Raw genomic sequence first — 22,538 nt, forward strand, 5'->3', positions numbered from 1 at the left:
AATGTTATATTGAATAAGAGTAACAATAGTGGACAGTCTTGCCTTGTTCTTGATCTTAGAGGGGAGGTTTTTAGTCTTTCACCATTAAGTATAATGTTCACTGAGGGTTTGTCATAGATGGCCTTTATTATGTTAAGGTACTTTCCTTCTATACTGATTTTGTGAAGTGTTTTGATCCTAAATGGATGCTGTATCTTGTTGAAGGCTTTTTCAACATCCATTGATATGATCATATGATTCTTATTTTTTAATTTGTTTATGTGGTGTATCACATCAATCGATTTGCGTATGTTGAACCATTCCTGTGCCTCTGGGATGAAGCCCACTTGATTGTGGTATATAATCTTTCAGATATGTTGCTGTATTCGGTTTGCTAGTATTTTATTTAGGATTTTTGCATATGTGTTTATAAGAGATATAGGTCTGTAGTTTTCTTTTTTCTGTGTTATTTTAACCTACTTTTGGTATCAAAGTAATATTGGCCTCATAAAATAAGTTGGGAAGTATTGCCTCCACTTTGACATTTTGGAAGAATTTAAGAAGAATCTGTATTAAATCTTTTTTGAATGTTTAGTAGAATTCACTGGAAAAGCCATCCGGTCCTGGACTTTTACTTTGAGGTAGGATTTTGATGATTGTTTCAATTTCCATACTGCTGATCAGTCTATTCAGAACTTCCAGTTCTTTTTGAATCAGTCTAGGATGGTTGTATTAAGTACTGATCCATTTCTTCTGGTTATCAAATTTGATATTATATACTTTTTTTATAATATTCTTGTATGATCCTTTGTATTTCTGCCATGTCTGTTGTAATTTCCCCTCTTTATATCTGATTTTGCTGATTGGTGTCCTTTCTCTTTTTTCTTTAGTGAGTCTAGCCAGGGGTTTGTCAATTTTATTAACCTTTTCAAAGAACCAGCTCTTTGTCGCATTTATTTTTTCTATTTTTTTTTTATCGTTGTTGTTGTTTTGTTTTGTTTTCAATTTCATTTATTTCTGCTCTGATTTTGATGACTTCTTTCCTTCTGCTGACTTTAGGTTTCATTTTTTCTTCCTTCTCTAGTTTTTTAAGATGAAGCGTTAGGTTGTTTATTTGGGCTCCTTCTTGTTTTTGGAAATAGACCTGTATTGATATGAACTTTCCTCTTATGACCACTTTTGCCACATCCCAAAGGTTTTGCTATGTTGTACTATCATTATCATTTGTTTCTATGTATCTGTTGATCTCTCTTTTTTATTTCTTCTCAGACCCAGTTATTCTTCAGTAGCATGTTTTTAATCTCCATATATTTGTGGTTCTTCCTGCTTTCTTTTTGCAGTTAATCTCTAGTTTCAGAGCATTATGATCAGAGAATATGATTGGTATGATTTCAACCCTCTTATATTTGTTGAGGCTATTTCCATGTCCCAGTATGTGGTCAATTCTTGAGAATGTTCCATGTGCACTAGAGAAGAATGTATAAATGGCTGTTTTGGGATGTATAAGCAGCTGTTTTATTCTGTAAATGTCAATTATGTCCAGTTGGTCTGATGTGTCATTTAAGGATGTTATTTCCTTATTGATTTTCTGTTTGGATGATCTGTCCATATCCTACAGTGGGGTATTTAGGTCCCCTATTATGATAGAGTTTTGATCTATTTCTCTCTTTAGTTCTGTTAGTAATTGCTTTACATATTTTGGGGCTCCCTGATTGGGAGCATAGATATTAATAAGTGTTATGTCTGCTTGGTGCATGAGTCCCTTTATCATTACAAAATGTCCCTCAAAATTTTTCTTTACATTTTTTATTTTAAAGTCTATATCATCTGTATTAGTACCACCACTCACATTTTTCTCTGTATACCATTTGCTTGAAATATATCATTTTCCACCTTTTCACTTTGAGTCTATATTTGTCTTTGGAACTGAGATATGTCTCCTGGAGGAAATGTATGGTTGGGTTTTGTTTTGTGATCTATTCTGCAACTCTGTGCCTTTTTATGGTGAGTTCAGTCCATTTACATTTAGGGTGATTATTGAAATACGAGGTCTTCTTATAGCCATTTTATATTTTGCTTTCTGGCTGCTTGGTTTTTCCATGGCTTCTTTGTTCTTGTGTTTCTGTCTTCTGTATTTTGGTTGGCTTTTGTGGGTTTTCCCTCTGGTTCTTTTTGTTTTATGTTATATACTTCAGTTCTGAATCTTCTGTGTGTGGTTACTATTACAAATATGTAAAATGTAGCTATATATACACAGTCGTCCATTTTATTCTGCATGTGCCTTATCTCCATCCCTCTTTGAGATTTTGGATCTTTGAATCCTCCCCTTTTCAGTCATTGTTGTCTCACTTTGTCCCTATGTATGCTGTACGTTCATTACTATTTTGTAATGGCAATTCTCTTCTTACTATTTAAACTTATAATGCCCTATTCTTAGTAAGGGTTGCACTCTTCTGCTTCTATTTGCTTGATAGTCACTTACTCCTAATTATGTACTTTTTTTTTTTTCATTTCATTTTAGGTGAGCCGACCCCTTTCGGCATTTCCTGTAGTGTAGGACTTGTAGTGGAGAATTCCCTCAATTTTTGTATCTGGAAAAGTCTTAATTTCTCCTTCATATCTAAAGAAGAGCTTAGCTGGATACATTATCCTAGGCTGGTAGTTCCCTTCACTTAATAGTTTAAATATTTGATTGCATTTTATTCTGGCCCTTAATGTTTGTGCTAAGAAGTTCAAGGATAATCTAATGGGTTTTCCTTGTAAGTTACTGTTTTCTTCTCCCAGGCTGCCCTGAGAATTCTGTCTTTGTCATTGATTTTTGATAACTTTAATACAATGTGTCTTGGTGAAGGCCTTTTTGGGTTGAGGTAATTGAGTGTTCTGTTGACTTCTTGAATTTCAAGCTTCAGCTCATTCCTGAGATTTAGAAAAATCTCATCAATTATTTGTCTAAAAATGCTTTCTAGGCCTTGCCCCTTTTCCTCACCTTCTATAATGACCATTATTCTTATGTTTCCTCTCCTGATGATACAGCTAGTTCTTTTGTTTCTCTTTCATTATTTTTCATTCTTTGGTTTCTCTTTTCTTCCTTCTGATGCATTTCTTGATCTCTGTCTTCAATAACCCTGATCCTTTCTTACATTTGGTCGACTTTATTTCCCAAGCTTGCTATTTCGTTTTTCAGCTCTTGCAGAGTGTTCTTCATCTCCAGAAGTTCTATTTGATTATGTTTGAGGGTTTCAATTTTCTTGTTCTGCTCATCTATTTGAATTTCAATTCCTGAAATTGTTGATATGACTTGTTTCAGAATTCACTGAGTCTTTTCAGAAGTACCATCCTGAATACCCTGTCATTTAAGTCACATATTTCTATGTCTGTAAGCTTATTTTCTGGAGATTTTTCTCTTTCTTTCTGAGATGCCTTGTCACCTTGGTTGTTCATGGTGTTTAATGGACTATTTCTCTGCCTAGGCATTAATGGAAGTGTACTGCACTGTTTTCGAGAAAGAAAGTTTATTGTATAAAGATCTGTCTGTAGTCTGTGGCAAAGAAGACACTTTTCTTTTGGTTTCCAGTATGTGGTGTCTAAGCCTCTTGGATCCTTGCTTCATATAAAGCCTTAAAAATGCCTTTTTGTTTTCTTATAGATATTTAATCACACTCACTACTCTCAGTTTCAGTCCCTGCCATTGTTAACAACAGTTTAGGTAGCGTTTGCTGAGAATCTCCTGGGTCTCTGCAGTGATCAGTCACAGAGAATATGGGCAGCAGGCAGTGGGGGGCCTCTGTGTTCGGGGTTGGGGGCTGTGGCCTAGTCTTGGTTTTGCAACCACAACCAGTAAAAATCAACTGCCCTGTTTCCAAAGATCAGTTTAAAAAGTTTTAAGATGACTTTAAATAGAAATGCATACGATTTCTGATAAGCAAAGTGACATCTTCAAATCAAAGCTACTACGACTTAAAGCTTGGAGAAGATTCAGAAGTGGTGGTTCTTGTGTGTTTGAAGAATAATAATGACTAGTTGACTTAAGTTTCAAAAATGTCAAAGGCTGGTCCACTTTTTCTTTGCTGACCATATGAATGGATAATTTAATTGCATCATATGATTCTACAATTCTAGATGGTGACTTTTCTAAATGAGTCTGTACTACAAGTTCTTCATGTTTGTTAACATACTCCTGGCCTCTACGTTTCAAATAGAGTACCACATTCTCAAACAAGATAAAAGTTTTTATCCTGTCATGATTTTTAAAGGGACTTTAGGAGGCGACTATCTGAATCATGACACTCTTCTCTGAGATCTGTCCCCTCTATATCCACAGCATTGCATGCCTTTCAGCTGCTATGTTTGAGCTATATGACCTTGTTCACCTAGCCGCGACAGAGTCACCAGGAAGTTGGAATTGGGATAGAGAAACATAATATGCTGTCTCTGGCCCCTTGACCTGTGCACAGGCCTTTTGGGTGCTATCAGGTGACTGAAGTGGAGAAGATCAGCCTGCAGAGAGAGAAGGTAGCCAATTTAGAGAGAGGCAGAAAGATAGAATGAATAGGGCTCTTGGGACTCAAGGAGTCTCTGTCTTGGATGACCCAAGATGCCCTTGTAGCTTCCAATACATCTTTTTTTTTTCTGCCAAAGCTGTTTTGAAATGGCATTCTTTTATGAGCCAGCTCAAGAAAATTGATTTTGATAGTTATACAAGCACACATCCACTTTTACCTATTATTTTCAGTATATGTTTATTTTAAATTAACAAAGGGATTTAGTACAACTTTTTCCAGTAGTGAATTCATATCCATTGCTTTTTGCTTTTCCTTAAAGTAACAATGAGGCTGACTTTTCTCATCAAAGAGGAAACCACTGACCAACGAAAAACTGAGCTGATTTCCAGTAAGGAGGATGGAGGGAAGCATCTCTTTCCATTTCTAGGAAGTTACATAAAGATTTAAGTTCAAATGTAAGACCCATCTCCTCCTATCAATTCCCATTTGGAAATTCTTTTTTATATCTCCTCTAAATTCTTCAGACCTTAACCTAAGCCTTTTTTGAGGCGATCGGCAAACAGTTATTATTAGACCTTTCATATACACACAAACTATCATTAAGGTGCTGCCATTTAACCTTTTTTTTAGGCCAACCATCCCCATTTCCTTCATCGTCACCACTATCATCTTTGTGGCTTGACCTAGATTGTTATCTATTTGCTTTTCAATTCCTTGTTGTCCCTACCCTGCTTAACCCCGCATTGGAGTTGGATGTAGATAAATATTTTCTTTCTGCCTCCCAAAGATTTCTTTAGTCTTCTTTTTTCCCTCCCTTCCCTTCCCTCTGAACTTTCTAAGTTAAGGCCCTCATCAACCCTTACCCACATTCTGTAACTAATACCTCTGCTCTTTCCTGTCTTCCTGCATGCTACATATAAACTGCCAACAGATCCCCTCCTTGACTAGTTTGTTTTGCTAAGGCCTAGCCATGATGTTACCAATCCCTCTCTCACAGCCTCTCCTCTTGCATATAGAATAAAGTACAAACTCTGTAGTTTTGCATTCATTTCACATCCTCTGTTAACTGGCCTATTTGATCTCCCATGAAACCATCTTGTGCTTCCTGTGATCCAGTCAGCTATGCTGGTTGCTTGATAGCATGCTATGTAAACTATGCCTGTTTTCTGGCTTCCACATGCCCTCTTCCCTTTCTCAGCCTGTCAAAGTCCTACTTTTTCTACCTTTCTTCCAAAGCCTACTCAGATATACCTTCCTTTGCAATTCTTCCCAGTGAATTACTCTGCACTTCCCAGTCACATGTTTATATTTGTTTATAGTTTATAAAACTTTGTAAGATCTGACTCAAGTCCTTGGATATGGACCTGTCCTCCCCACTAGAAAGCAAGCTCTTTGATGACAAAGCCAGGCCCTATCCCTCTCAGTAATCTCCAATAAGTCCCTAACTCCAGTTTTCTACTTTATTTTTTATTTTTATTTTTTATGGTAGTATGTTTACTTTTATTACAGTGACATTGGTTAATGAAATACAGTAAGTTTCAGGTGTACAATTCAACAGTAAGTCATATATATATTGCATTGCATGTTCATCGCCTATAGTTAGATTTCTGTCACCACATATTTGACCCCTTTTAACCATCCAAGTTTCTATTTTATTGTGGGCGTGCAGTATGTGATCCATGAATGTTGGCTGAATGAAGTTTGAAAAAAATTCGTGCCTGCAGGCAAGCTGTGGGCCCAAAATAGCTTCCTCTGGTCATGTGGCAACTGTTTCAGAAGATCTGTGAGGTCAAATGACTCAGCAAAAATTTGCAGGCCAGAAGACAGGAAATAAGAACTGTAGAAGCAAACTCTATTAATACTGATCTAAAACACATGTGCTGGAGCCCCAGCACTGGTGCATGGAAGTTTCTACAGCACACCCCAGGGGGCTGCAGCATGATTCTGTGCCTGGGAGGAGCTGATGAACCCCCGGGGTCCGCGACACCCTCCTCAGCCATCTGGTGCCCCAGCAAAGACCTTGCAAGGTCTGTAGAGAGTTAAGCTTGCATAGAGTTGTGCCTCTCTTATTCAAGAAATTCATTTACCAGGATTTCCCAGATAATCAAAACTTGCCCTTATAGGCACCGAAACTTTTCAAAGTAAAATCTACTTTGTGATAAAGAGTTTCCTAAAAAAACGAACATAATCCTATGCCTTCCTATCCTCCTAAGCTGTCATGAATGTTACCTGACCAACTTCTTGATAGCTCTGGGCTGATGTTTTTCCCACGGGTTTGCTCACCTCTCTATGACCATTGTATCTTCAAATAATAATTACAATAATAATAATAAATAATAATAATAACAATAATAATAACAATAATAATAATAATAATAGCTAACATTTATGAGCACTTCCTAAGTGCCCAGCATACTCAGAGGCACTCTATGTACATTGTTTCATTTTTGCTTCACAACATCCGTAGGAGGTAAATGTTATTTATCCCAGTTTTTAGGTGTGAAAACTGAGGAGCACGGATGTTAAGTAACTTGCCCATGATTACATGGCAAGTTAAATAATGAAGATAGGCCCTAGCCCAGGTAGTTGTCTCCAAAGGCCACAATGGCAAACCCACTACCCTGCTGTCTCTGTAGGCACAAGTTTGCCTGAAATGAGGTGAGCAACTTGTCCTGGGGCTTTCCTGGTTTTAGCACTGAAAACTCTCCGTCTGGAAAAATCCAAGGTGGTTAGTCACTCTAGCTTGAGAGTGAGAAAGCACTCATCAGAACACTCGGCTTTTCTGGACCAGACGTTCCATCCCCAGTGCTCCATCCCCTAGCCACTGGGACTGGGGAAGAAATCTGTTAACCAATCAAGTCAAACCAGCAAGGTCAGACAACAACATAGAGGCTTCTTGAGATAGTTAATAATGCCGCTGCCCTTGAAAGCATATCTGTTCAACATTGGTGGGGATAAGAAACTTCTATGAATAAAAATAGTGTACTTCTTTCTCTATATTCAAAATAAGAGAATGGCTGCATCCACTTCTTACTGGCGATTTTCTAAGCTAGACTGTGTTTGTGAGGTATGTTAAAGGGCTTATTATTAAGATAACAAAAGATAAAGAAGCCTTCATTCCCTAGGGAACTGCATCTTAGGAGTCATGTATTATTCAATTTCATTGTTATGACAAAAATGTGACTCCAGTTTCAGCGTAAGGATGCAAGTGGCAGGGGTAGGGGTGGGGGTGTCCTGAGGCTTGGTCTATATTTGTGACCTGCTGTTTGCATGGAAGTGTCTCAAAAAATAATTGCTTCAGTGAGAAGACCCACGACAGTGAAGAGTGTTGCAAAGAACCACTTACTCCACAGGAACAATTGTAAAAGAAAACCTGTTAACTGACGTCATACTTCTAGTTTATTACAGTGGGATTTTAGTGCTCCTTCAAAACCACTATCTTAGGCAATGTCCACACTGCCCCACAGCCTGGCCTTCTTGCCTGAGAAACGTGGATGGGCTTTGTGACCACCTTTTCCTCAAAGGCTTTTCCAGAATCTTTTGTGGCTGGGACAGCTGAGGTCAGTGGTAGTATGGGCCCCAGAATGGAGGGGTTGCTGTATTGGAAGGGTGTTGCTTCCATGGAACATTAGTGCACCTTTGAGAATTCACAATTAATTTCCAGGCAAAACAAAGTGGAGTGGCTTTCTGCCTTACTTCTTCCATCTGCACAAGCCAGGACATTCTCTCGGAAAGAGAAAAGGCAGAGGAAAGCTAATCCGTCTAATGGCAAGATGGGCACCGCAGTCTCTCCTGGAGGCCTCAGCTTTTCTTGGACTTACTAAGTGGCAGCCTCCAACAGCAACTGGACTAGAGCCATTCCCATGGGGGTGCCTTGGAGATACCCCAGGGGGATTCCCCAGCTCTAAGCGGGCAGTGGGCATTTGATGTGGCAGTCTGTTTACTCTTCAATGAGCTAATGACTCTTTTAGGAATTAGAAACTAATTAGTTAGTGGCTGCCAGAAAAGATGACATATTTGCTTTTCCTGACTATTAAAAAAAATTGTAGCATGGAAAATTATAAAGGCATTTTTAAAGGATAGTGAAGTTCATGTTTCAGATTGTTATATTTTTCATTTTCTTCTTAAATCTAACTTAATTTAGCTAGTTAGAAATTGTTTATTAAAACCAAAGATCAAGTTATTTTCTCCCTTAAAAGGAAATCTGGTCTGTTTCTTTTCATGGGAAGCTTGTAACATCTCCAGGGAGGGAGGCGTTCACCTCTCCTCTGGGTTCCAATGTTGCTTTGGCTCAATCTCCACAAATACTATTATTTAGTTTGTGTTTTTCCCAACTTTTGCCTTCTTGGCCCATTCATGGGCTTTTGAATCTCCCAGGGAATTTCTACAGATTGCCACTGACACAGTATTGAGAGCCTCAACATTCAAACACCTTTGTACTATGGTGGGACCCTAGATGGACTAGGCTTTGGCCCAAAGCACAGTCAGACACTAAAATACAGTCTCACACTGCAGGAGCCCATCTTCCCCAGGAGTGTTAAATAGGTACCCCAAATTTCATTCTGTTCAAAGACTGTAATGCTCAAATTGAAAGACCTGCCCAGAACATTGAATTTCTGGGAATATAGGAAGAAGATGCTGACCAAAGGGGATAGACTCAGAAATGTTCAGCTATTTTGAAGGTAATAAAATCTGATTTCAAACTATTGAGATCGAAACAAACTATAATTTCAGTTTATTTGTGAAGAGGTAATTCTGACTACATGAGCCGTTACTTCTGGGCAAACCTGGCAGTGCCACCTTTTAGTTTTTCCCACATTCCCCTTCTCCCTCCATTTTCCTCCATCCTTCTTCTCTTCCTTTAGCCTCCTCTCTTTTCCCTTTCTTTTTTTTTTTTTCCTTTCCACTTATATATAGTACCTACTATGAACTCAGAATAAGTCCCTGCCCTCGAGGAGTTCACCATCTGGTAAAAGGGCATATCAATACCAATTGCTATTATTTTGATAAAATTAAACACTAAAACACTAACTGATAATATCTATGTAGCTCTTACTATGTGCCAGGTATCATGCTAAGTGCTTTTCCTGCATCAGCTTATTTAATTTAATTCTTGCAGTGCTCCTTTGTGGAAGGAATCCCAGTCTGAGTTTCAGGTAAGTCGAATGACTCACCTCAAATCTCACAGTTCTTACCTGACGGAATCTTTTGAACAAATGAAAGATTTCAGTGCAACGTGCCAAGTGCTACCAAAATGGGATGTGCAAAAAGTGAAGAAGCTGACAAGATGGAGAGAAAAAGGATCTCTCCCTACGTGACTTTGGGAAGATTCTTCGAAGAGGTAGCATTGAAGAATGAGAGGGACTTTACCTGATGGAGAAGAATCTGATTACAAAGTTAGTCCAGCTCATAATTTAGAAAATGAGAAAGAAGGAATAAAAATACCATTGTCATCTAAGAATATCACAATCAAGGAAGTTACTTGAGTTTTCATTAGCATATATATTAACGCAGATGCTGCATCATTTATTTTTTGACAAAAAAAAGCACTTCGTGATTTCAACTCTTGCTTCATTTCCTTCTTTATGCTAAGTAATCCTGCTTGTATTTGTCGAAAGGATATGAACATTTCCTGTTAGCATCCTGCTTGCCTTTCCCCCAGGTTTCAGATCCTCGTTAATTACAGTCATTTTCCAGAGCCTAACGCTTGACATACTTTACTTCTTAAATGTTCTAGAACAGGTCGGGGGAAATCCTTTCACTTTCTAGGAACATTTGTAGCAACATGAATGTCTTAAGCCCTTCATTTAAGTTCTGGCTTTGACTTATATCATGTCACATATTTTCAGGTCAGCAAGTGTGAAAAGATGAGTTTTTTTTTTCTGTTCAGCACTCATACCCTCCTCTTAGATGACAGGAACTCAGTTTTCTTGGAGAATCACTTCTCCTCCAGCTCCAGTCCAAGGGCTTGAAATGGTTACCTGCCGTAGTCCTAGCCAACCAAGATCACGGTCATCCTACAAGACCTATATTGGGCCAATGAGCATCAGCCTTGGTTGGAACTTTCACTGAGTCCTCTTGGGACAAAGGAGAACTCTTACTACTTAGTAACAAAGGTGGTGGGACATGAACTCCAGGTGCCCATCTTTGCCACCACTTGAGCAGAGCCTATCTGAGAATGAAGCAAAAACGGTGTCACTGTTTCTGCTCAGACTGGTTAATACCCTTCATGGCTTTCTCCCTAACCAAACATGAGGCTACTAGAATCACTGCAATTGGACACTATCAAAGGAGCCCCTGATAGTGGGGAACACAGTGACTACTGATACCGCCTTTATTCAAGAGATCAGTATGATTCCGCACCCCTACCTTAATTCCTCATGTCCTGACTGACATTTCATAACATCTACAAACTACTTAAAAATATCTCTTACTTATTGTCAGATTTCTGATTCCTTGACCTGTGTCCAGACCTACCCGACTTTCTCCATGTCCCAGGAAGTACATCCGGGGAGTCGGTCTGAAACTCTCCCAGAGCCAGATCAACTCATTCATCAGCAGTGTGACAGGTTCTAATGCCCAGAGAATCTTAGACTCTCCATCTTCCCCTGAGGCCTCAGGGACTTTGCGTAGAAGAAGAAGGTGCCAGGCTTCTACCTGGATACCTGTGGCCTCCATACAGGTGCCATTTGAGACTGCCTGCTAGTTGCACAAACCCCAATCTCCAGGGAAACAAGTTGGGGCATTAAAACAAGTTTACAGGAAAATATCCCTTCAAACCTGTATCAGTATGCAACAATACTATTCATTATGTATAATGACCTAGCAATCTTGAGCCGATCAAACAGCATCATGTCCAACCTTGTGATCTCCTGAGATGATACCCTGATTTGCTTTGGTTCATTTGCAGCTCATTGAAAGTTGTGATTGCTGATGGCTGGTCATGATGTGTCTGGGTCACATTCTGGTTAGCCAGACCATCTGTGATATTAACATACCTTGAAAGGACATTTAAGACATTCCAGTCTTCTTGGGCCACTTAAGGAACTGTTATAGCTGCATAGTGATCGATAAACTCCAAGACTACATTCCTGATACTACACTACTCTTCCTGCTAGGAATAAACCACAAGGACAAAGGCCATTCAGGCTTCTTAGCAGTGCATTATTTGTGCACAAATTGCAAAATAGCCCATGTTGAACCAGAGTTTCAGGTAGTTTCCAACTCATCTTGGTATGTATTTCCCAGGATCACTTATAAGCCAGTTCTTGAGATGCAGATGCATTTTCCCATAGAAACAGTGTCACAGAGTGTATGAAGACTCAGGTCAAGTCATAAGTGCCTACGGTAACCATGGTGCCAAGAGTACTACTTCAACAACTCTCGATTACTGTATATAACATTGCTTCTATTTAAAAAATGCATTTCAAAGTGAAGAGTTCTGGGAACACATTTCCCAGCCTCCACATTCATCCTAGAAAAATGAATTACCTCTTTTGATCATGCATTTTTTTATTCCTACAAATATTTACTGAGTATTTATTTTGTATTAGTCAGTACTCTAGGTGCTAGAGATAGAACAGTGAACAAAAGTCACACTGTAGATGTTCTGGAATGCAGACACTGGTCAGCAGTACCATGTTGACCAGCATAATGAAAGAAGGGCCACTCGATTGTTTCTTCCAAAATGACTAGTATGCCCCCAAGATAAGTTTCCATTATACCCTCGAGTGCAGAAATGTGAACTCTCCAAATGTGAGTTTTTACAGTAAACAATGTTTAGTTCCAGTTTTCACTTTGCGTCCCTTTTTTCAACATTTGGCTGTTGATCCTCAAATGTATTAGAAGCAAAATCCTCAAGATAAGAAATATTTCCCCTTCTTCTGTGTAGCAGATAAGATCCTGGGAGGCACACTGAGTCTCAGTTGAGCTTGCTAGCTTTAGAGTTTAGGATTATGAAAGGGCTTGCAGGGCAGGGAGTGATATGATACTCCTCAGACCAGTGGAACCACCAGATTAGTGGATTTCCAGCCAGTCCTGTGGGTAAGAAGCTACATTCTTCTGTTTCCCCAGTCTGGGAGAACTTTCTGGGTCAGTACACCTAGACTCTGTTTACCTCTGTAACATCTGCTTATCTCCTCACATAACTAAACCTCCTGCTACAAGACTAAATGCTGAAGAGTTTACGTATTTACCTAGCTTGTTACTCCTCATTTATTCACTCAGAGCTTCCAAAGTGTTCCTAAATATGAAAAAATATTAATAATTTTCAAGTGCTCATTACTTCTTACAAAGTAGCCTTATAGGTTTATTCCTGCTAACCATGTTTAATGCTGCTTGGGGATTGGTTTAAAAAGCAAAACAAAATTCTTTTCCTCACAGAGAAAACAACAAACTCCAAGAATAATACATCTCCATGACATTGTATAGCCCTTACTTTCTTCTTGATAGGTTTATTTATATAGATTAAAACTCGCATTAACCTTTTTTTTGGGGGGGGGTGCACAATGATAACCAGGGATTTATCAATGACGTCATTAGGTCATGAACTTCCTTACGACAGGAATGCCTTCAGTCCTGTTGAAGAGTATATGATGTTAAATGAAAAATAGCCATAAAATAAAATCCGATGTTTATGTGGATATTGCTCAAAAACTGGCCCAGGCTTTCATTACCAGAGCATCACATTTTTCTATTTACTGGACACAGGAAAAAGCAAAGCAATCTTCTAAAGACACAAACAAAATGTTTCTGGAGTATGTCTGTTTTAAGATTATGGGAGGGGAAATTATACTTGTTTTATTTGGCAAAAATAAATTTGACCTAAATGTGTGTAGAAGATAAAAAAATTCCTTCTCCATAACTTTTATTCCCATAGAGAGATTTCTCGAAGGCCATTAAAATGAGTTCAGAGACTCAATGTTGGTAAACAGCATCTCTTTGTCCTCCCTGGAGCAAAGACAACTGTGATCCAAACCCCAGTGCCAGAAACCTGAGGACATGTGCCAGCACACCCAACACGCCAGAGTCTGGTCCATTCTCATTGCTATGGCCACTGGTGCGAAACATTGAGAAGGTCTCCTCTCCTTCTTTTTCACCCTCCCACGAGGGTAGACTACAGAGGTGAGAACGGAAGACATAAATGAGGGTCCTGTCCCTTTTAGAAACCTGAACATGGAGAGAAGCCCAGCATCCAGCAGCAGCCAGAAGCTCAATGGCCTACACCCCTGAAAGCCTTCCCACTGTGTCTTCAAACATTTCTGGATCAGAGGGCTTTCATCAGCCAATCTGACTTCACGCTCAGCCCCTTTCTAGCTGTGTGACTTTGAACAAGCAACTCTCCTCATTCATAAATTTGGGAATAATATAAATTCTGCCACTTAGGGCTGAGGACTGAATGCGTTAACATTTGTATAGCATAGCAGGGCACCATATCTGGCACATAGAAAGCAGGCCACAATGGTAGCTAGAATTCCAGGGGATATTCCTTAAGTTTTACTTATATGAAGCTATAGAGTCGACACTTTCTTCCCCCCCTTGTGGAAGATGCTTTTCCATTTGAGCCCAAAGATCCAGAGCCTTGACAGTTAACTGGTGATGCCCTGTACTCAGTACGATGGCCAGCTGGAGAATTCTAGCCTCTGCGTGAAGTGCTATGCTAGACCCTGAAAACAAGTTTGGTTTGTTCTTCTATTCAACAATGAATGACATCATGGCTCCATGTGTTGAAAACCCAATCCAAAAGTCATGGAGGATGCCTCGTGGAGTTTTCCCACACATTTCTAATGCGTTTCCTGAAAGCTGATGCCGCAATCTGAATAAATAAAAAGTTAGGTAATAGTTTTCTTAAGTACTATCTACATAAAGAACACTGCTCTGGTTATAAAGCCTCTAAGAAATGAGGAAAATAATATAATAAAATACCCAGGGCTGGACATCAGGCTGGAGGACGCATGGGTGGTCAACTCAGGAGCTGGGTGTTAGAAAACTCTGGGTTTTGGGCCCATCCCCTCTTTTTAATAACTGTGATCTCAGGCATAACAGTCAACATCTCTGGGTCTGCGTGCTCAAGTGTACAGTCATCCCAGGGGAAACTTTCAATCTGTGGTTCCAGTTAAGGAAGAAAAAAGAGGCATGAAAAAATGTGAGATGAATAACAGAGTAACTTCTCACTGTATCCTAAATCCGGAGAAGAATAGATGAGAGCAAAGGCATCATCTATCACATAGGAAGTTTAAGAGGCCATGTTCCCCAATTAGGTTTGTTTAAAAGTCTTGAACTAACCACTTTCCTTAGCTTATTGGAAGGTGCTACTAATGAGAACATTAATTCACTGGGATAGAAACCTGAGCAGCTGGTGAGGGCTGGACACTCTGGAATGTGAAAACTCCCAGGAGCCACTAAGTGGGACTAATCAGTTTACTGTGACAAAAGTGTTAAAACAACAACAACAACGACGACGACAACAACCACCACCACCACCAAGTTAGCCTGAGATAGAAAGGAGGCTGTACCCCTCAGGTGGGAGCAAAATGATCTCATGGAAATCCAGGCCTTATTGTTTTCCACCTGTGAATAAAACCCTGCCCTCGCATTACTTTATAAGAGGAATCAGTGTCAACATAAGCCTTGCGGAAAAACAAGGCAGTCTGCTGTGCTGAGGAACAGGCTGAACTTAGGGCGTACTTCTCCTAGGCCTGCTGCCCAGTGGTCCACCCTAAAGATAAACCAGCCTGAACAGGCTGAAGCTCTTTCTTCCATAAGTCAGCTGGGAAGCAAGTATGCAGCCCACTGGGCTTTTCCACAGAGATTTCGGTCATCAGTGTCGACGGGAAGCCTATTTCAGTTTTTTTCAATTCTGAGATTCTGGGAACCCCCAAGGTTCAACATATCCATCTCTTCCAGGATACCCCATTCCAGTTCCCACCCGAGCTAGCAGGGCTTTGCAAGAGGTCTTCCCATTTCCAAAAAAAAAAAAAAGGGAAAGACCCTGAAATATGGAAATATGGTGTTCTCTTTGGATCTCTGCTATAGGAAGCATCAAGAAACCAGATACCTTCTGACCCCGCAACTAGTATGAGCTGGCCAGGAGTATGGTTTCTCAGAAACATACTGGGTGTCTGCTCTTGCAGACACTTTACCGTGAGAAAGCCCATTGTCAATTGGAACAAACACCTCCAGCACTGCTGCCATGATTGGGAATAAACAATAACCTTTAAATCATGCCCACACCCTTAGAAGACATTCAGAAATGGAGTCCCAACGTGCTGAGAGTTCTCATGCCTTCATGGCTTTCATCATCCTGTCCTCTCCACTTAGAACACCGTCTTTTACTGGCTCATTTGCATTTGTCCTTCAAGATTGACTGGTGATTAGAAGGCCTCTGCCTGAGCTCCTGGCCTCCCTCCCATGGCACACTACACATGTCCTAATTACCATTTGTCAGTGTCTTCATTCAGTGCAGCTTCTGGGTGGGGCTCAAATGCCCTGCTTATTGTGCAGCAAAGAAAGAGCTCAGCAAAAGATTTTAGACAAATGACTAATCGCCAAATGATAGCTTTCAAAGGGTTTCTACTCCAGGCGTTCCTTGAAATAGTTTATCTCATTTTTCTTCATAACATGACAATGTCTATATTTTAGTTTTAGGTATATGTTAACTTTATGAGGTCTTGTCAATGGTGACAGCTTCCTTCCAGTGAATTCATGGGTGGGGAAAGAGGAGAAATTGGCATTTGTTCTCAAGGACACAGAAGCCTGGAACCTCTGTGGGAACAGCAACATTTTCCAAGCAATGGCATTCCCCAACTTGGAGACAGGCAACTAATCCTTCAGAATGGATATATTATTATTCCCATTTAATTCATGATCAACCGAGGCAGGAAAGTTTCATGGCCAAGAGTCACAACTGAGCAGAATTGCTACAAAAAGGCTAATTTTTCAATTCATTAACTTAGCACTTATTTGGCAAGGCCCTCCGCTGTGCCAGGCATTTTGCTAGGCATGTAAGGTGTTGAACAAAACAGACTTGGTCTCTGTCATCATGAAGCGGGTGTGGGAGGACTGACTCAGACATATAAGTATTTCACCATAGGCTGTAATTATCACTGTAAAGGAAAAGTACAGGACACCACAGAGATTATACTAGGGAGAAAGGGCCTGATTAGATGGCATTCATTAAGAACTTAACTATGTGCCAGATTTGGCTCCTTTGACCATGGTCCTCAAGAACCAACTCAGGGCAGACTAGAGGAAGTTCTATGGCTCTTTTGTATCCCCAATTTCCTCATCTGTCAAAAGCAGCGATACTAAAAACTTCCCTACTCGCTTAACTTCTGAACAGGAAAATCGAGGTTTGAGCACTTTGTATTTTCAAAATACTGAAAAGAACTAGTACTGAATTAAAAGCTTTTACAAAAATTAGCGGTTATTTCCTTGAGTTGAGCTTTATATTCAACAAACATAACTCATTTCCTCAACCATCCCAACTCTAGTTCTTTTATATTATATATGTTTTTTTTAAACCATTTTAAAAAAGATTATAGCACTGCTAAAAGGTAAAATCATATGGACTAAGATGTCTGCTTTCCTTAGGAACACAGCAAAGGAAGGTCAGCTTTCCTTTCCTCCCCTTGCCTTCCCTGAGGTCTGAGAGACAGAGCTTCCTATCCCAGACAGCTGAAGGAGTCACTGGCTTCATGTTTATTGTGTATTTCTCTTCCACCGCAGCTTACCTCACAAGGAGACAGCATGAGAATCACAAAGAGAATGAGAGAGAAACTGGAAGATGCAGAGGTAGGCCTCTACTCCAGGCCCTTGTCCACCTTTCACCCTGACTGAGAACAGCTCCAGGCCACCAACTGCAGCACTGGCTTTGAAATACTCACCTCCAGGTGAGTCAGGGAAGGAGGGATTGCCTTGTTATCATGACCATGTGACAAAAACATGGCCCAGAATGAGGTCCTGATGATAGGATAGAGAATGGCAGGCCTCTGTGGCAACCTCCCAAGCAGCCACCCCAAGGCCGGCTGGTGGTGGGGTGCAGCTCAGGGGTGGCAAGCTGCAAGGCATCAGGAGGGCTGCCCTAGGGTTGCTGTGTGGCAATGAAGTCGAATTTGCTTCAAGCCCTCTTCCCTAAGGTCTGACTTTTCTCTAGTACAGCCTCCTCCTTCCTGCCTGGCACAGGTGGGAACTCAGCAAGAGCCTTTTTCCCCACTACAGAGGAAAAAGGAGATGCAGCTAGTGTCCCTGTGCAAGAGGCTGGAAGGGCTCCTTCTGGAGAAGAAGCTGCACAGGAGAGGAGAGCACGAAGCTGATGGAGGGGAGCATGGGTGGTTGGCTCAGGGGCCCTTCCATACCTGTAGCCACAGTTGATCTCTATTACCTTCAGGCATATGAGATACCTGAGGCTCAGAAGGTTGGCTGACTGCCTGCTGCCACACAGCTAGGTGGCCAGTTGGGCATGTTTGCTGTTGCACTACTGCCTCCTCATGCCCCAGGGCCTCCTACTATAAAGAAGGAGAAAATGGTTCCCTGAGAGTGCCCCTTCCATAGCCTTATGCCTGTCTGACCCCCTCCCCTCCAGAACTGGAGAAACTAGTTTACCCAAAGCCCAGGTTGTGAGCAAGTGACAAGCCCACTTCTCAGCATATTTGTGATTTAAAGGAACAATCCCTTAATATAAAGGAATAGTTTCCATAGCAGAACAATAGACAAAAGAGCCATGGAAGAGGTGTTTGTGGGCCCTGGGTAAGGGTCCTTACTCTTGCTCTGTGGGAGGCCACATCTGCTTATCCCTGTGTCCATGGTGCTCAGCACAGCACCCGGGGTGTGGCAGGTAGTATGTGAGGTATTTGATGATGGATAAATGAATGAGTCGTTGGATGCGTGGGTTGCCCCCAAACCTCTCAGTGAATAAATCATTCATTCACTTATTCTAATTATATTCACTAAAAATCAAGCCTGCACCAAGCAATAAACTAGATACTCATTGCTGTGGACTAGACAAATTTAGTCTTGGCCTCACAGAGCTTAGAGTCTAATACGAAAGATCATCATTAAACAGCGACTAAATAGTTATTTAGTTATGATTGAAGCTATGTGCACTATTGAGGCTAATGGCCACAATTGTCAGTTCTGACCATTTAGTTGTCCAACTACTAATCTGTAATCTAATTTTGCAATCTGGCCATTATACCTACACCATTCTAATTTGTCAAATCCACTTTGGTGTTGTTTAAATATAACCTATGTGTTATAATGTTTTTTTTTTCAATTCGAAATATTTATATTTAAGGTCCACAAAGGAAAGCCAAGGAACAAATATTAAAGCTCTAGGTCAGTGGTCCCCAATCTTTTTGGCACCAGGGACCAATGCTCCTAGAATCTAATGCTTGTTGATTTGAAGTGGCGCTGAGGCAATGATGCTAGTGCTGGGGAGTGGCTACAAATATAGATGTAGCCTGGTTCCTAATTGGCCACAGACCAGTAAGGTCCACCGCCTGGAGGATGAGAACCCCTGTTGTAGGGAATCAGATTTAATTTATACCAAACTAAGAAATTTCCACCAGCTCATACAAAGATTGGTATTTTAAAGTTCAAAATAGCTTCTACATTGATATTACAATTATATGAAAATTACATTAATAAAAACACTGAAAGGAAAACAAAAATATTAACAGTGGTTATTTATTAAATTATATGATTAGGAGTAATCTTTTTACTAGTTTCAGTTTTTAATAATTTTATTTAATGCATGATTATCACTGTAATAAAATCATGTATCATAGTTTATCTCATTTTCCTTTGGAATTGCTTATATTGCTCAGTCTGCAGTATCTTACACTTAGTAGATGTTTACTGTCTTTCTTTTATTTCTTTTGTTTTTCTACTATATATTTCTTGAATGAAGGAATAAATGAGTGAGTTTTGAATTCCAAGTCTATGTAAGAGCAACGTTTTAAAATTTTTGTCTTAAAGTATTCATATTGGATTTCCCAAATAATAATCAAAGTCAAGATCTTTGGGCTCTCTCAAAAAATATTTATCAAAAGCTTGTTTTTATTGTCTTATTTAGTTTTTGGCTGTTTTGTTTGTTTTTTTTTTTTGTAAATATGGGTTTTGGATATGGTAAATGGATGGAATTAAAGAATAAATATTTAAACATTTGAAATTGAATAATTAAGTAATTAAAAATGATCTGGCTCTTATTGAGAGTAACACCCTGTGGGCTTCTCAAGAAATCTCAATTATTATTAACAACTATATGGATCCCACCAAACATTTGCTTTTCATTTTAAATATATCTCCTTTGGCATCCTTCTGTGACCTATTTGGTTATTATGACTCATAAGTTAGAAAAGATTATCTAAAATTTATCCAGTCATACAATTTTATAATCTTGGTCTTTTAGTCCAAGATTCCTCCTAAAGCAGGAATTCTTTCTATAACTTTGGTCAGTGGTCTACTTGAATACTTCCTATGCTGGAAAGCTCACTGCCTCACATGGAAGCCCAATTTGCTTTTAAAGGCTGTTCATCTTTAAACTGTATCCATTATAGACAAAAACTTCATGTGGTCTACATGTACATTCCTAATCCCTAGCACATCAAAAGTGTTCAATAATCGTTCATTGCATGAACAAATGGAAGTTTGAATCCATTCATTCATTCAGCATATTTATTGAACATCTACTATGTGGTGGTGTTATTGGAAGCACTAGGGGTATAGCAGTGAATAAGAAAGACATGGTTCATGTCTCCGAAGGCATTTTTATTCTTTCTGAAATGAATCGTCTACCCATATTTTCCTCTTCTATTTAAATCTTAGACAGAAGTCAGGGTAGGGGTTGGGGCAGACAGAGAAGCTGTACAATTAGGATGGGATGAAGAATATGTAAGAGTTTCTTGATTTGTCCTAGAAAGTACTCAGGGACCCCAGAAAAAGGCTAGACTTTGTATCAGACTAGGCAGATGGGTATTCTAAGTCTATTCTATTTGAACTTCAAAGAAATGTAAATTTATTTTATCCCTAAACTCTGTGGAACAGGATATTCAGTAAAATAGAGATAAGGTGGTGAGGTTTCAGCACATACACTTATACTTTCATACTTATTGATATATTTATATATGTGTGTATTTATACATATATATACACGCATATACATGCACATTTATTCTTACTCAAACACACATATACATATAAAAATGGAAGGATGTTTACCTAATTTTAAACTAATTATCTCTAATAGTGTAATTATAAATTTATAGTTATTGTTTTTCTATATTTAACATATTTTTTATAATGAACAAGCATTACTTAATAAACAAAATAAGTTTTATAAAACAAACAAACAAAAACCAGTAGGTCACACTAATGAGTCTTGCTGTTGATGCCTCAGTGCTTTCTTCTTGCCTATACTTCCCTCTCCTCAGTCTTTCCGCCTCCCTTCCATCTTCTCAGACCAGTAAATAGAGTCTCAGCTCAAGTACCATCTCCACTAGAAAGGCTTCCTGATGCCCCCCACCATCTGATGCCCCTCCCCTCCACCAGGGGCTCTGCACCCTCCTTTGTTTGTGCCAACCAAACTGGTGCAGACGTTTACGATGACACCTACAACTCTGCATTGCTTGCTCACCTGACTGTGATCACCTTACAGGCCTGGCTCTGTTCTGTGTCTTGTCTCCACTCCCCAGCAAGGTCCCTCACCCTCCATGGGCCCCCAGGCGATGTGTGATGAATGCTTGGGCCTCACCTAGGTTACAGCCACAGCTTGCCACTTGTTTCTGGTCTCTAGCTCAGATTGCATTGGCTCTTCCTTGATGGCTCCCTACTGTCTACGAAGAAGGTGCAGTGCCTTAGAGCACCCAAAAGCCTTTTCATTATGGTACCAGCTCACCTATTCAGACTCATTTCTCTCCTCTGTATCCCGTCCCAGGACTACTCATCCTGCTCTTAACAGACCATGCTTCCTGGCCACATTTGTTCCTGCCATTCTTTAAACTGAAATACTGTTCTGCATCTCCATCTAAGGAATTCCTAAAAATTCACCAAGAATTAGGATAACACCAATAGCTATCCTTAGAATTGTGATGGGGATTGAATGATGTAATGTGTGTGGTGCTCATAGCATTGTGCCTTGCAACTGCTAAACATACAATGAATAACGGCTGTTATTATTATCATAATAATTATCATCACTGATGTGTCAGACACCACCCTAGACTCTAAGGATAAAGAATTTTTAAAAGCTTTTGTACTCAGGCAGTACAAAATAACTCACTATAATACAATAAGTTAAGTACTGTAGCAGAACTAGGAACAAATGCTATGGTAGCAAAAGGTTGGTGGTTTCTCAGCAGAGTTGACATTTTCATTGAGGCTTAAAGAATATGTAGGAATTTTACCAGGAGAAAAGGAGAGAGTAAGGTAAGGCACTCCAGGCAGAGGAAATGTCAAAAGCAGAGGTATGAACAAATGAATGAACAAAGGGAGCTTGGACAGCTACATGTACTGTGGCCTAGGCTTTCCTCTTTTCTGGTACATTGCAGAGAATCACTTTCTTCTGCCTTCCACTGCCTAGAAAGTAAAGCCTGAGCCAATGGGCTGATAGGGAGAGTCCAAAGGAAGGAGTGTGCGGAACTTAGAACTTTTTTGCTGTCACCTAACGTAGGGAGAGGAGGCCACAAGGGCTCCCTGTGGGGAAGGGTAGAGTTGCCAATGTCCTAGCTGAGGGAGATGAGAGGCCCAAGCTCTCTCCAGAGACATGGGCCAGCCTGCCAGCAGAGTCCTGGGGAACCCAATCAGCAGTCAGAAAGCTGAAGAGCAGCCAGCAGGGTCGCCCGTCTGGCCTTCCCCACAACAATTGCTGTTTACTTTGGATGCCGGCCGTCCCCACAATTCACACACAAGATTTATCACCAGAAGCTAGTCATAGACTGTAACACTAACAGACTTCGGAAGCATAAGCTTTTGCTCCAGAAGCTAGGGGTAGAGGTTTTAAAAGAAGGAATGGCATCCAGTTCTGGGGATATCTATCACGCCTTATGTACTTAGAGAAGA

The 22,538-nt window shown here is 40.0% G+C and overlaps 1 long non-coding RNA gene across 6 annotated transcripts in view; it reads left to right on the top strand.

The window, feature by feature from the left end:
- LOC107514297 overlaps window positions 1-22,538 on the top strand; it is a 79,476-nt gene that overhangs the window by 47,183 nt on the left and 9,755 nt on the right. For 5 of the 6 annotated variants that reach the window (XR_004955653.1, XR_004955648.1, XR_004955652.1 and 2 more), the window contains exons 3-4: window positions 9,601-9,877; window positions 13,360-17,371. This is a non-coding gene — a long non-coding RNA (uncharacterized LOC107514297). The remainder of the gene's footprint in view (window positions 1-9,600; window positions 9,878-13,359; window positions 17,372-22,538) is intronic. The other variant, XR_004955654.1, reaches the window with a different exon arrangement.

Source organism: Rousettus aegyptiacus, unplaced genomic scaffold (assembly GCF_014176215.1).
Source record: "Rousettus aegyptiacus isolate mRouAeg1 unplaced genomic scaffold, mRouAeg1.p scaffold_m13_p_1, whole genome shotgun sequence".
In the NCBI taxonomy this organism is placed as follows: Eukaryota; Metazoa; Chordata; class Mammalia; order Chiroptera; family Pteropodidae; genus Rousettus; species Rousettus aegyptiacus.